Here is a 13708-nt window from a genome sequence, read left to right as displayed (position 1 = left end):
GCCCGTTACCGTTACCAGCTCCAGCCGGAAACTCGGCCGAGCGTCACTTCCGCAAACAGAGGGGAGGGCGGGGCGGTTGTGTGATGTCATGGCGCGCGCCACCGCCCCCGAGAGCTACGCGAGGGAAGCGGCGCCCGGCCCGCTCGTGCTGGAGGAGCGCGGGGGCGGGGCCAGGTTTGTGTTGAAGGGGGAATAAAAGCCTCGTTCGGAAAGGGACTAAAGCGAAGCGGCGCCAGGCGGAGGAAGCCACGCGTGTGTCGCGGCTCTGGAGCCGTTACCAAAAAAAAAAAAAAAAAAGGAAATTGCCCAACAACCCCCCCCACCCTCCCGGCAGATAAATATGACTCCGCTTGTTACAAATAATCCGATCTCCTTCCCCCAAGTCTGTCTGCCCAGCCAGCAGGGGTGTGCGTACGCCACAGCTCCCGCAGGCGGCCTTAGAATGTGCTTCACGCACCACAGATTACACCTGGGCCACTTTGCAGATATCTCCACTAGTGTATCCAGTGCATACAAACAGGTAACTGTTTGCAAGGTTTTCGTAAGCCGTAATTAATTACTCTGTTTTTATTAACACCTCTGTCATAACACAACATATCGATTTAAGCATTTTAATCTGACAGATGGATGTGCCAAAAGAATCCTGCATTAAAATAGAATTAGGGCTGCAAAGTCGAAAGTTAGGAAATGTCAAAATTAAGATAATGTTTGCGGAGTTGTTGGAGTCATGTTGGTCCCAGGATATTGGAGAGACAAGGAGGGTCAGGTAATATCTTTTATTGGACCAACTTCTGTTGGTCAGAGAGAGAAGCTTTCAAGCTTATACCCAGAAGACCTGAAGAGCTTATCTCTTTCACCACAGAAGTTGGTTCAATAACAGATATAACCTTGCCCACCTTGTCGCTCTAAAATAGTGGCAGTCACATCCCTGAATTGTAGGCCAGAATCATTAATTTCTGGTCTACAGTTTCTTGTTTTTCTAGACTCATTTTTCAGTAATTTTTTGAGATAAAATCACTTTGTGCTCAGCACTTTGGACAACACCTCATTCCCCTCTCTTACTTATCCACCCTGTGCACTGAATGAGGGAGGGATTCTGTGGAAAAAAATAATGTGATCTTGCAATTAAAGACTGCATCTTAATGCATACACAAAGGGGTCCAAACTAAAATTGCACAGGCAGCCTGAATTCTATCATTTCTTAACTTTTGAAGGCTTGACTTTGCCCTCTTAATTTTATTTTAACATAGTTTATTTGTATATCACAGAAGGTGATAGTACAGCTCTACTCGACGCTGGTTCAGGTTAGGCTTCAGCCAGGGGTGAAAGTGAGCCGATATGGGCCGGTACAGCGTACGGGTAAGAAGCCAGTACCGGCCCATATGCAGCCCGCATTAAAGCGCTGCTTTACTTCAGCTGGAGTACTGTGTCCAATTTTGGTCACGAATGTATAGAATAGATGTGGAGAAACTGGAAAGGATCCAGAGGTGAGCGACAAAGATGATAACAAGGATGGAATGCAAGCCTTGTGAGCAAAGGCTGAGGGAACTGGCTATGTTTAGTTTGCAAAAATAGGAGATTAAGAGGGGACATGATAACAGTCCTCAAATACTTGAAAGGCTGCCACAGAAAAGATGGAGAAAAGTTGCTCTCTTTTGCCACAGAGGGCAGGACAAGAGGCAAGGGGTTCAAACTATAGCATAGCTGATTTAGATTAAATCTCAGAAAAAACTTCCTAACTGTAAGAACAGTAGGAGAGTGGAACACAGTGCATAGGGAGGTTGTGGAAGCTCTTTCACTGGAGGTTTTCAGAAGGAGGCTGGATAGCCATCTGTCTTGGGTGGTATAGACACAACTCAGTGGTTCTCTGATTCCATGTATGTTGCCTATGTTATTAAAAAACAACTGAAAAACAGAAAGTCTGTTATGCGGAACCATATTAACCCCCTACATTCATCGTCAGCAAGATTGTAAACATTGATTAGACCCACAGCACAGATCTCTGTCACTAACAGAGTAGTTCTGATAACAGTAGCAGACTTTTATCCTTTATAGACCAGTCACTAGAGGGGGATGAAACACACATTTTGCTCGTGGATTTCACAGCTATTTGCTAGACAAGAGAGGAATACTGAGACTAAGGAATCCTGGGTTCTATTTCAGGTTCTGGATGGGAGGGTTCTCTAGTGATTATACACCCTACTTTCTTTGTGTATCCTGCTCCAAACCCCTCGCATGTACCTCTGCAGCCTGTTTCTTTTCCCTTTTCTGCTTCTATCCACCCCTACTGCCTATTTCTGCTCCTATGACCCTACAAAAAGAACAGGAGTACTTGTGGCACCTTAGAGACTAACAAATTTATTAGCGCATAAGCTTTTGTGGGCTACAGCCCGGATGCATAGAATGGAACATATAGTTACATATACATAAGTTATGGAAGTTACCATACAAACTGTGAGAGGCTAATTAGTTAAGATGAGCTATTATCAGCAGGAGAAAAAAACTTTTGTAGTGATAATCAAGATGGCCTGTTTAGACAGTTGACAAGAAGGTGTGAGGATACTTAACTTAAGGAAATAGATTCAATATGTGTAATGACCCAGTCACACCCAGTCTCTATTCAAACCCAAGTTAATGGTATCTAGTTTGCATATTAGTTCAAGCTCAGCAGTTCCTCCTTGGAGTCTATTTCCTTAAAAAGAAAAGGAGTACTTGTGGCACCTTAGAGACTAACCAATTAATTCCTTAAGTTAAGTATCCTCACACCTTCTTGTCAACTGTCTAAACAGGCCATCTTGATTATCACTACAAAAGTTTTTTTCTCCTGCTGATAATAGCTCATCTTAACTAATTAGCCTCTCACAGTTTGTATGGTTTCAGAGGAACAGCCGTGTTAGTCTGTATTCGCAAAAGGAAAGGAGTACTTGTGGCACCTTAGAGACTAACCAATTTATTTGAGCATGAGCTTTCGTGAGCTACAGCTCACTTCATCAGATGTTGAAGTGAGCTGTAGCTCACGAAAGCTCATGCTCAAATAAATTGGTTAGTCTCTAAGGTGCCACAAGTACTCCTTTCCTTTTACAGTTTGTATGGTAACTTCCATAACTTATGTATATGTAACTATATGTTCCATTTTATGCATCCAGGCGGTAGCCCACGAAAGCTTATCCTCTAAAAAATTTGTTAGTCTCTAAGGTGCCACAAGTACTCCTGTTCTTTTTGCGGATACAGACTAACACGGCTGCTACTCTGAAATATGACCCTATAGTCTGTATCTGTTCCCCACTGTGCACTCCCACAGCTTCTGCCCCTGTCCCCACTGCATCTTATCTCTGCTGCCCCCTTTTCCTTATCTCCCCAAATCTTGTCTCTAGCTCTATCCTCTCTGGTAGGCTTTCAGTCTCCACTGTCCCTGCCCCCTCCACAGCTACCCCACTGTGCAGCCTATCTCTGCTTCCACTCTCTGACCCTATCACACTCACTTTTCTTTGGCTCTATCCCCACAATCTGTCTCTGTTTCCACTGTGCCCCTATTTCTCCCCTGCACAAATTGTCTCTGCTTCTCCTTCTCCACCCCTTTCTGCATTTCAATCAGGCTGAGTTCTCCTTATCCTAAGCGTTACCAGTAGAGGGAGATTTGAGAGCGCAGAAGAGACTGTTTTCCTGCTCTCAGTTCCTGTGTCTGGCTCCACAGCAGCCTCCAGCTGAGAAAAAGAGCAATTGCCAGGAAAGTTCTCCTAATATCCTGTAGCCCTAGCCCTAGGCTGAAGCATGCTCAGTACAGATGATATCTTCAGAGAATTTAGCTGAAAAATTCCACCAAGACTGTACTGAGCATATGTAAACTGAGAAAGCTTGTAACTTGGCTGAATTTTGGCAGATTTTAATGTGAGTGGTAAAAGGTATATCCTTGAGACAGGAGCAATCCCTTTGCCAAATTTCAAGTCCCTGTACCAAACATGCTAGGGCTTCTCAATGAAACAGTTGAAAAAATGTTTTAACATGGGAAAAATAATATATTTTCTCTAAGGCTGTTCTCACTGGCAGGTGACATTGTAAACAAGGACTGGGCAGTATTATCTCCTGCAAATGTAAACTAACTTGTTTGTCTGAGCGATTGGCTTAACAAGAAGTAGGAGTGAGTGGACTTGCAGGCTCTAAAATTTTACATTGTTTTATTTTTGAATGCAGTTTTTTTTGTACATAATTCTACATTTGTAAGTTCAACTTTCATGATAAAGAAATTGCACTACAGTACGTGTATTAGGTGAACTGAAAAATACTATTTCTGTTTTTTTACAACAAATGCTTGTAATCAAAAATAAATATAAAGTGAGCACTGTACACTTTGTATTCTGTGTTGTAATTGAAATCAATATATTTGAAAATATAGAAAACATCAAAAAATATTTAAATAAATGGTATTCTCTTATTGTTTAACAGTGCGATTAATCACACGGTTAATCATGATTAATTTTTTTAATCACTTGACTGCTGTAATTTTCGCCTAACCATATTCTGAGAAACGTATCAGCTGTTTTTACTGAAATGTTCAACAAGAACAAAATTTAGCTTGATGCAAACATCTGGCATGGGAAATTTCAGTTTGAATAGTTACAATTTGGCAAAGTTATATGGAACTGAAAACAGAGTCTTATCATGGAAAGTGCTGAGCAACCTTAACTATAGGTATTGCTATAAGCTCTGCCTACAGTACCTGGGTTCTGTTCTGATGGACCCTAAGAACTCAGTGTACCTTCTCCGCAGGACGTTGTACTGGGTTTATGATATTCTGGGAGACTTTAATTCAGCGCATTGCAAGGCCTTTGTGGACGCTGGTGCAAGAATAAAATAGGGCCCCCCTTCCCAATTCCAAAATCCACCCTTCCAGAGCCCCAGTCCAGCCCCTGCCCACTGCAGCTTCTGCCTAGCTTCCCTGAAGTGCTGATCCAGTTTCCCCTAAACCCCACTGCAGTCTTCTTCAGTCCAGCCCTCAGCTCCTCCAGCTCCAGTCCAATCACCCCTCCAGGCCCTTTTGGCTTCCATCCTGCACCCCTTCTTCCCTGATCCACACCCACACCAGTTTAGGCCTCCACAAGCTCTCCTCCAGCTTGATCCCCTCGTCCCCTCCAGCTTCTCTCTAAACCCTTCCATTTTCCCCATCTCTGAACTACACCCCCAAGTTTCACTCCAGCCTCCTTTCCCCACCCTCAGCAGCTTTGATTCAGACCCCCAGCTCCATCCAGTTATGCTCCAACCCCTCCAACACCTGCTGCGATATAGCCCCCTCGATTTTCCTTCCCCAGTCCCTCCCCCCACACTCTCCTAGCCCATGCAAACCAGCCAATGCTTTTACCTTATGTTCCATCTTTGGAGGAGAGGGGGCACCATATCACCTGTCTACCTCCACCCCCACCTGCGCATCCCCTGGTTCTGTGATCCCTCCACAACTTTTCTGCACATCCTTTCTAGCTGCTCACACATGGGGCCCAGGGTCTCTCTGGCTGGAGGGCTCCCCCATTGCAGCTGCCTCCCTGCCCTGGAGGGCCAGCATGTCATCCTCTCCCCCTGCAGCCCCTTTCTACTGTAGCACAGATCAACTTCTGCCAGGTTGGTGGTGACATGAATGGGGATACATAAATGTGTCTAGATCCAAGCACCCTCTGCGCTGATTGGGTCCTGGTGAGACTGTACCACTTGCACTGTTGTAGCTATGCCACTGCTTTCATTGCACTTACAGAGGTTCAGTATTTCTCTTCTAATAAATAAGAGGAAGACTCGCCCATAGGAACCTCATGCACATTGGTCTCCCCCTGTCATCTCTGCTGCACCCTTTCTCCTATCTTAAGACCCTGCAGAGGGCCCTCTGTGAGATTGGGAATGAATGCTGAGGGTTGGGGTAGAATAGTGAGGTCTTGGAGTTTATGTGGATCATCTTCCCTTGAAAACCAATAGAAAATCTACTCAGAACATAAGACAGCCTGCTACTATTAACTTTTCTGCAGCGCCTCTCTGAGGTGTGCAACTTTTGGGATAGGCTCCATGGGTAGCTGAAGATGGAGGAATCTTGGCAGTGCACTTTAGAAGGAGCTTTGCTGCCAGCAAACCAGACAGGAGGGAATTGTGGAACCAGGAAAGAGGCACAGGATCTCTGTATGGATGGCTCTTACTTCCGTTGGGTCCTTGGGGATCAATGGATTGTGAACCTTCTGCTCATTCCAAAGTGGGACAAAACCTAGTCCCCGGATGGGGCAATCTCTAGGAAACATGACAAAGGTAATCTTGAAAAATCTTCCTTTCCCCCTCCACGGCCTCGTCGTGTGACTTTTTCCTCTAAAGGCTGGTGGAGTGGCAATCAGATCATTAAAAAGTTTTCACCTACCCATTAAGTAGTTTTATGCACTAGTTCTCACTACTATATAAAACAAATCACAAGTTTTTAGACCAGGGACTCTCCAATGTTTTTCATGGGCTGGATCAGATCTTAATAGAATGATTTTCTCTTGGATCCTATTCCCACCTCCACCCCTCCCCCTTCACAGTTATGTAACATCTTTGTGGCAAACACAGCAATTGCTTACTAAAGGCTTGTCTACATTACCCACTGGATCGACGGGCAGCGATCGATCCAGCGGGGGGTCGATATATCGTGTCTAATCTAGATGCAATAAATCGACTTCTGAGCACTGTCCCATCAACTCCGGTACTCCACCACGATTAGAGGTACAGACGGAGTCAACGGGAGAGCGTCAGGCATCGATTTACCACAGTGAAGACACCGCGGTAAGTAGATCTAAATACAACAACTTCAGCTACGTTATTCACATAGCTGAAGTTGCATAACTTAGATCGATCCCTCCTCCCCCAGGGTAGACCAGGCCTAAATTGGAAAGTAATATTAGTCAAGTATTGTATTTTAATGAGATTTAGAAGTTGGAAACAAAGTCCCCAGTCCTGCAAATGTAACACCGATGGGCAGGATTGAACTTGGGACCTCTGGAGCTAACTGCATGAGTCTCTACCACATGAACTAAACGCCTGGCGTCTCTTAGCTAAGGCTGTAGAGCGGACTCAATCTTTCTCTAAGTGGTCTCGGTGCCACTAGATGGGACAGAGCACCACACCCTGAAGGTGTGTGGGTTATACAAGCGCATGTGTAACTTGTACGCATAGTACCATTGATGTCTACCCATGTGAGCAAAACTATGCACATCTGTACATGCTTGCAAGATTGGGGTTTAGGAGAAAAATCATCCACATGTGACTGTGATGGGTTAGATCACAGAAACCCCCTTGGGACTACCACCTGATGTGCCAAGACTACTTCTATTCCTGCTTTTATGCCCTGTCAGATTAGGACTTCAGTGCCCTGCCTGGTTTGAGCCAGACCCATTAACCTGCTGCAAACCCAGACCCAGGTCTGAACCATGTCCCCTAACAGCTGTAGGCTTAATTGAAAGCAACTTAAGAAGTGTTCCTGTCCTTGACACTCAGATGCCCAACTCCCAGTGAGGTCCAAACTCTAAATAGATCCATTTTACCCTGTATAAAGCTTGTACAGGGTAAACTCATAAATTGTTTGTCCTCTATAACACTGGTAGAGAGATATGCACAGCTGTTTGCCCCCAAGTATTAATACATACTCTGGGTTAATTAATAAGAAGTGATTTTATTAAATACAGAAAGTAGGATTTAAGTGGTTCCAAGTAGTAACAGACAGAACAAAGTGAATTACCAAGCAAAATAAAATAAAACAAAACACGCAAGTCTATGTCTAGTATGGTAATAAAACTGAATACAAATAAAAACCTCCCCAGTTCCAGTAAGCTTTCTTTTACAGACTAATCTCCTTCTAGTCTGGGTCCAGCAATCACTCACACCCCCTCTAGTTACAGTCCTTTGTTCCAGTTTCTTTCAGATATCTTTGGGGGTGGAGAGGCTCTCTCTTTAGCCATTTGAAGACAAAATGGAGGGATCTCCCAGGGGTTTAAATAGACTTTCTCTTGTGGGTGGAGACCCCCTCCTCTCTCCTGTGCAAAGTTCAGCTACAAAATGGTGTTTTGGAGTCACCTGGGCAAGTCACATGTCCAAGCATGACTGAGTTCCTTATCACCCAAACCACATTCCTGAGAAAGCTTAGATGTGGATTTGCGTCTCCAAGTTCATTGTTGGCTTAAGGGCTTCTTGACTGGGCACTTACTGAGAATAGTCTTTTCTCAGGAAGCTAACCAACTGCTTCCCTAAAACCTACTTAGAATCAGACAAATATACAGCCAATATTCATAACTTCGAACAGAAAAATGATACATGCATACAAATAGGATTAATAGATTCAGTAAATCATAACCTCTACAGAGATGTTACATGGCATATAGTAGCATAAAATATTCCAGTTATGACATATACATACATTCATAAGCATATTTCCATAAAGCCTTATGGGGGCACCGTCACAGTGACCAACCAGCTCTGCCCAGACCATTAGCAATTGCAGCTTGGTTCACCAACGGTCCCTTGACCAGTTTGGTAACTTCTTTTTAGACCAAACTACTTTTGTAATATATGTGTCAGGGTTCCTTCCCCACTCTGAACTCTAGGGTACAGACGTGGGGTCCTGCATGAAAACCCCCTAAGCTTATTTTTACCAGCTTAGGTTAAACTTCCCCAGGGTACAAACTATTTTACCTTTTGCCCTTGTACTTTATTGCTGCCACCACCAAGTGTCTAACAGATATATAACTGTGGAAGAGTCCGCTTGGAAACGTCTTTCTCCCCAAAATCCTCCCCAAACCCTACGCTCCCTTTCCTAGGGAAGGCTTGATAAAAATCCTCACCAATTTGCATAGGTGAACACAGACCCAAACCATTGGATCTTAAGAACAATGAAAAACCAATCATGTTCTTAAAAGAAGAATTTTAATTGAAGAAAAAAAGTAAAAGAATCACCTCTAAAATCAGGATGGTAAATACCTTACAGGGTAATCAGATTCAAAACATAGAGAATCCCTCTAGGCAAAACCTTAAGTTACAAAAAGACACAAAAACAGGAATATACATTCCATTCAGCACAGCTTATTTTCTCAGCCATTTAAACAAAACAGAATCTAATGCATATCTAGCTAGATTACTTACTAAAGTTCTAAGACTCCGTTCCTTTTCTGTTCCCGGCAAAAGCATCACACAGACAGCGAGAGCCCTTTGTTTCTCCCTGACCTGGAGCTTTGAAAGTATCTTGTCTCCTCTTTGGTCATTTTGGTCAGGTGCCAGCGAGGCAGGTCAGGTGCCAGCGAGGTTATCCTAGCTTCTTAACCCTTTACAGGTGAAAGGGCTTTTCCTCTGGCCAGGAGGGATTTAAAGGTGTTTCCCCTTCCCTTTATATTTATGACAATGTGGACAAAAGTTTAGACTTTTAAAAAGATTAAAAACTTCTGCATTCCTCCCTCAAGCATTGCTTGGGAAGCATTCCCCCAAAGCCGCCCCTTCTCGTGGTTCGCAGGGAGCCTTAGCTGCATCCTTGCGATGCCTCACTTCCCTGGGCTCCAGGCACAGGTGCCAACTTTCCATTGTGCCGGGAGTGCTCGACCAGCACCAGCTGTGCCCCAGGCCCCACTCTGCCTCTTCTCTCAAGGCCACGCCCCTGCCCTGTGCCCACCCCACCTCTTCCCACCCCCGCTCCACCCCTCCCCCACGTCTTCATGCCCTGTTCCAGCCCCTCCTTGCTCCTCCCCCTTCTCCCCAGCCTCCTGCATGCTGCAAAACAGCTGATTGTGGCAGGAAGGAGGTGTGGGGAGGGAGGTGGAAGTGCTGATGGGGGTCTGCCGGTGGATGCTCAGCACCCACCACTTTTCCCCCATGGGTGTTCCAGCCCTGGAGTCAGTACCTATGCCTGCATGGATCCTCTGCAGCAGGCTCTGAGGCCTTTTTATCTAATTTTCCTCAATTAATAAACTGGTTGTTTGCATACTTGCTGCAGGGAAGTTAGAACTAGGGGTGCACAGCTTAAAGTAATACTAGCAAGTGAATGCATGGTTTTCATCATATATGGGGTTACATTTTTGTTCAATGGCTTTCAGCAGCCACACAACAACAATTGTTCCAGCGCTCCTGAATTGCTGTTAACATTCAGATTTACTGAAATAGATGATTTGGCTTTTCCCTATTGTCTTGTGTTTACTTTGTTACCTTAGCCGCTCCTTCTAGTATTCATATTACTTATTTTGCTCTCTTTTGTACATCTTTCCTTGGGACTTCACCCTAATGTGGAATACACATCCCCAACACCTATGGAAAGTAATGGGAGAATGGGGAGCGTAGCCCATGGCAATCTGGGGGCTCTAGTAAATCTGCTTTCTCTGCTTTACAGAAACCTTCATATAGTTGCAGCAAAAATGGGAGTTCAATAAAGGAATTCCAACATGGACTTCACCAGCAGATTGAGAAGCTGGAGACGTGTTTGAGTGCTGAGACGGAAAAGGAGATAACCTACCCAGGAAATGAGAACCTCCTGCTCACCAGCCTCAAACTGAAGAGATACTTCCAGACAATAGACGATTTCCTGAAAGAAAACCAATACAGCCGGTGTGCCGGGAGATCATCCGTGCAGAAATATCCAGATGTTTTCTCATTCTTGACGTACTGACAAATCGGCTTAAAAACGAAGGTACCATATTTGCATTTTTCCTAGGGAAACTAAATCATATTGGTTCAATAAAACAGCTGAAGAGAGATGGGGGATAATTTTATAACTCGCATTACATAGGCCCCAATCCTTCTCCCACAGTAATTTCTGTTATTTCAAATTCACATTAATAAAACTGTTTTAGAGTAGCATATAATTTAGTGCTTTCATTCCACACACACACACATACAATATTCTATATGAAAAACATAGAAATACATCATAACTGCTAACTAAAGACAAAATATCATGAGTGATAACTAACCATACTGAATATAACTTTGCCCAGTAAGTGTCTTAGTTGGGAAAAAGAACAGTGAGAAGCCTCTCTTCAGCAACTGCCTAGTAAGACAACATTCCAGTCAGGACACCAGAAAATTGAGGTTAGAAAAACATGGACTATATTTGAAATTTGAAACTCTGTGTGTTTCAGCCATTCCCTTTTTTCATTCCAGCACGTGATGCTTCAAGTAATGATGTTATGAAAACCGCTGAGTGACACTGCACTTCCATTGGAGTCCGTTGTCTCTAAGTTGATTCTACAAGCACTACCTTTCGAGACTCTTATCAATTCATTTTTCATTAAGCAAGTGACTAACTCTACTACAAAAATCTAATTGCACAGTTTACTTATTACTAGATATTGCTGGATTGATTCACTCATGTGAGAATATGTAAAACAGAAGATATTGCTCCAAAGATGCCAAAACAAAATGAAGTCTGGGAATAGGAGAAAAACTTTATGATTTCTTAATTATCATTGATATTATGTGATTGCTCAGAATTTGTTTTGGGCTCCTCTTAAAAATGAAATCATACCTCTGAACTGTAACTGGCTTTGCTTCAGCGTTACAAATGTGAACCAGGACAACTTCCAAACAAAATGGAAGGATAATTTTTCTGTAAGGTCAGAATGAAGAGAGAGACTTTATGCTTCTCAAAATGGTTCTTAAGCTCAGAGAGACCTAGAAAGAGACTGTCAAAGTGGCCACCCAGGCGATCCTCCAACAGATTTTTTACATCTCGTGCCAAATTCCCTTCCTAGCTGCCTGGAATGACAGTCCCATTCAAAGATCGTTACATGGACTCATAAGAAAATGGAGCTTCTGGAGGCCTGTTTCGCTGCAAGGATAAAAAAAGACACAAGTATATCCCAATTCATAGGTCATTTATAACTGGTTGTACTGGAATTTTAAGCTAGTGTGACTATATAGTCTCTTCCTGCACTGTGAAAATATTTTCAGATCAATTTACTGTATGTGTAAAAGTATTTTTATGTTCCAAATTCTATGTATTTATAATATTTATTGCTGTTATTTATCTTTTTCAGAGATATTTTATAATATTTCTAAATATGTATTTATTTATACAAAATAGGAACCTAAACCAGTAGTGATAGGTATTAATAATTTTTTTTTTTAAAAAGATCCAATAAAAATCTCTTGTTCTGCTGTATGACACCAGTTCAGCAAAGGACTTCTAAACATTTGTCTAACTTTAAGTACAGGAGCCTCCCATTCACATAAGTTGTTAACACTGGGAATCTGCTGAAGCACACTGCGACTATAATCCCTGATTCACCAGTGACTCTATAAGAAAAATGGGTATGGTAATTAATTTTAACGCTCCAACAGACCACACACAACAACCTCAACTCTGCAGCTTTTGTGTTTCTGTCTGTTACCAGATTATTTCTTCCCCAGCACTTGTAATGGTGGGTGTTTGGTAGAGTAGCTAGTTGGTAAAGGCTAATGAGATATTTGAGGAAACTTCAGTTTCCATGTGCCCAGACTCCTTAAACCCCAACAAATAATCCTGGTTTGGCCAAATTCTCCCCCTCCATCGATCAGGCTTGAGTGCATTTGTCTCACAAAGGCCATGAATCAACCCTGTGTGTACCCGCTCCTGACAGTCAGGTTTGTAAGCACCTGGTGCTGCCTCCCTTTGTCTTCCCCGGCTCCCTGAAAAATCAAACTTGTGTGCTTATGGACTGCATGTTCTACCAACAACCACCAGTTTATGAGCACAGTGCATCAACATTTCAGTTGTAATGTAAATAGTGACTAAAAATTACTCTCTGCCAAGTTTGGGTTCAAAGAGCATAAAAACAAACTGTGTGAATTTTCACACTGATTGGCAATCTTCCTTTACGAAAAAAAAACAGTAATGTATGCCCCATTGTGACGGATTTCTGTTACCAATCTGCCTGAGGCTTCAGGTGATCAGGTTGAAGCTGCAGGATCGTTTGGGGAGGAGATGACGAAACACACCAAGTGTCTGAATTTTAAAGCTTCATTGATAAAATAATAAAATAACAGCAGAGAGCAATGGGTGCTCCCCACGTCACTCAGATAAAGGAAGAAAGCGTTAGTGCCCCAAGCGCTAACCCACTTTCATATTCACACCCACACTACCTGAGGCTGGCCAGGCCTGGGTGTAACGTAAGAAGAAGAGGGGGACGGGTGGACAGGAATTCTGTCCTATGCACACAGGTTGTCCAGGGTTCGCTGCCAATCTCCGAATTGCTCTAGCTCTCAGGAGGGTTTTAAGTCCTGGGCTCCTTTGGGGGTGTTCCACTCCACAACCTCTGTTCCTGGTGCTCTTTGTGCCAGTCCAAAACAGCTTTCTGTGGTCTTCTCCGCTTTCCCAAAACACAACGGCTCCAGGGACATGAAGCTCTGCTCCCCTTCTCATCGTCTCACCTGTGTTTTCCATCTTTGCAGCCCTGGTTTTCTCATGACTGGCTGTGGCTGGGTGAGAGATAAACTTCTCATCTAGTGCCGTGACCTTGGACTGGGGCCAGTGTCTTATCATTGGACTGAGCTTGCTAGCTGCAGTGTTGAGTTAACCCATTCTCTGCCCTCTTTTTCCTTCCCCCTTTGGCCTCTTGCAGCCTGCAAAAGAATCTGTCACTCCCTATTCACACCTTTGACCCTCCCCAAAATGCTTTGTGATGCTTGCAACAGCGTTAGCATCATGCAGTGCTGATCTCCCTTCCACAGGGGAACTTCTGAGATTTGTGACACCATT

The 13708-nt window shown here is 43.6% G+C and overlaps 1 long non-coding RNA gene across 1 annotated transcript in view; it reads left to right on the top strand.

The window, feature by feature from the left end:
- The window catches only part of LOC142072208 (uncharacterized), a 630664-nt gene that overhangs the window by 474985 nt on the left and 141971 nt on the right, over positions 1–13708 (top strand). The window lies entirely within an intron of this gene.

The sequence above is a fragment of the Caretta caretta genome, chromosome 5, assembly GCF_965140235.1.
Source record: "Caretta caretta isolate rCarCar2 chromosome 5, rCarCar1.hap1, whole genome shotgun sequence".
Lineage (NCBI taxonomy): Eukaryota > Metazoa > Chordata > Testudines > Cheloniidae > Caretta > Caretta caretta.
The sequence above is the reverse complement of the archived record's forward strand: the minus strand, read 5'-3'. Positions and strand labels throughout refer to the sequence as shown.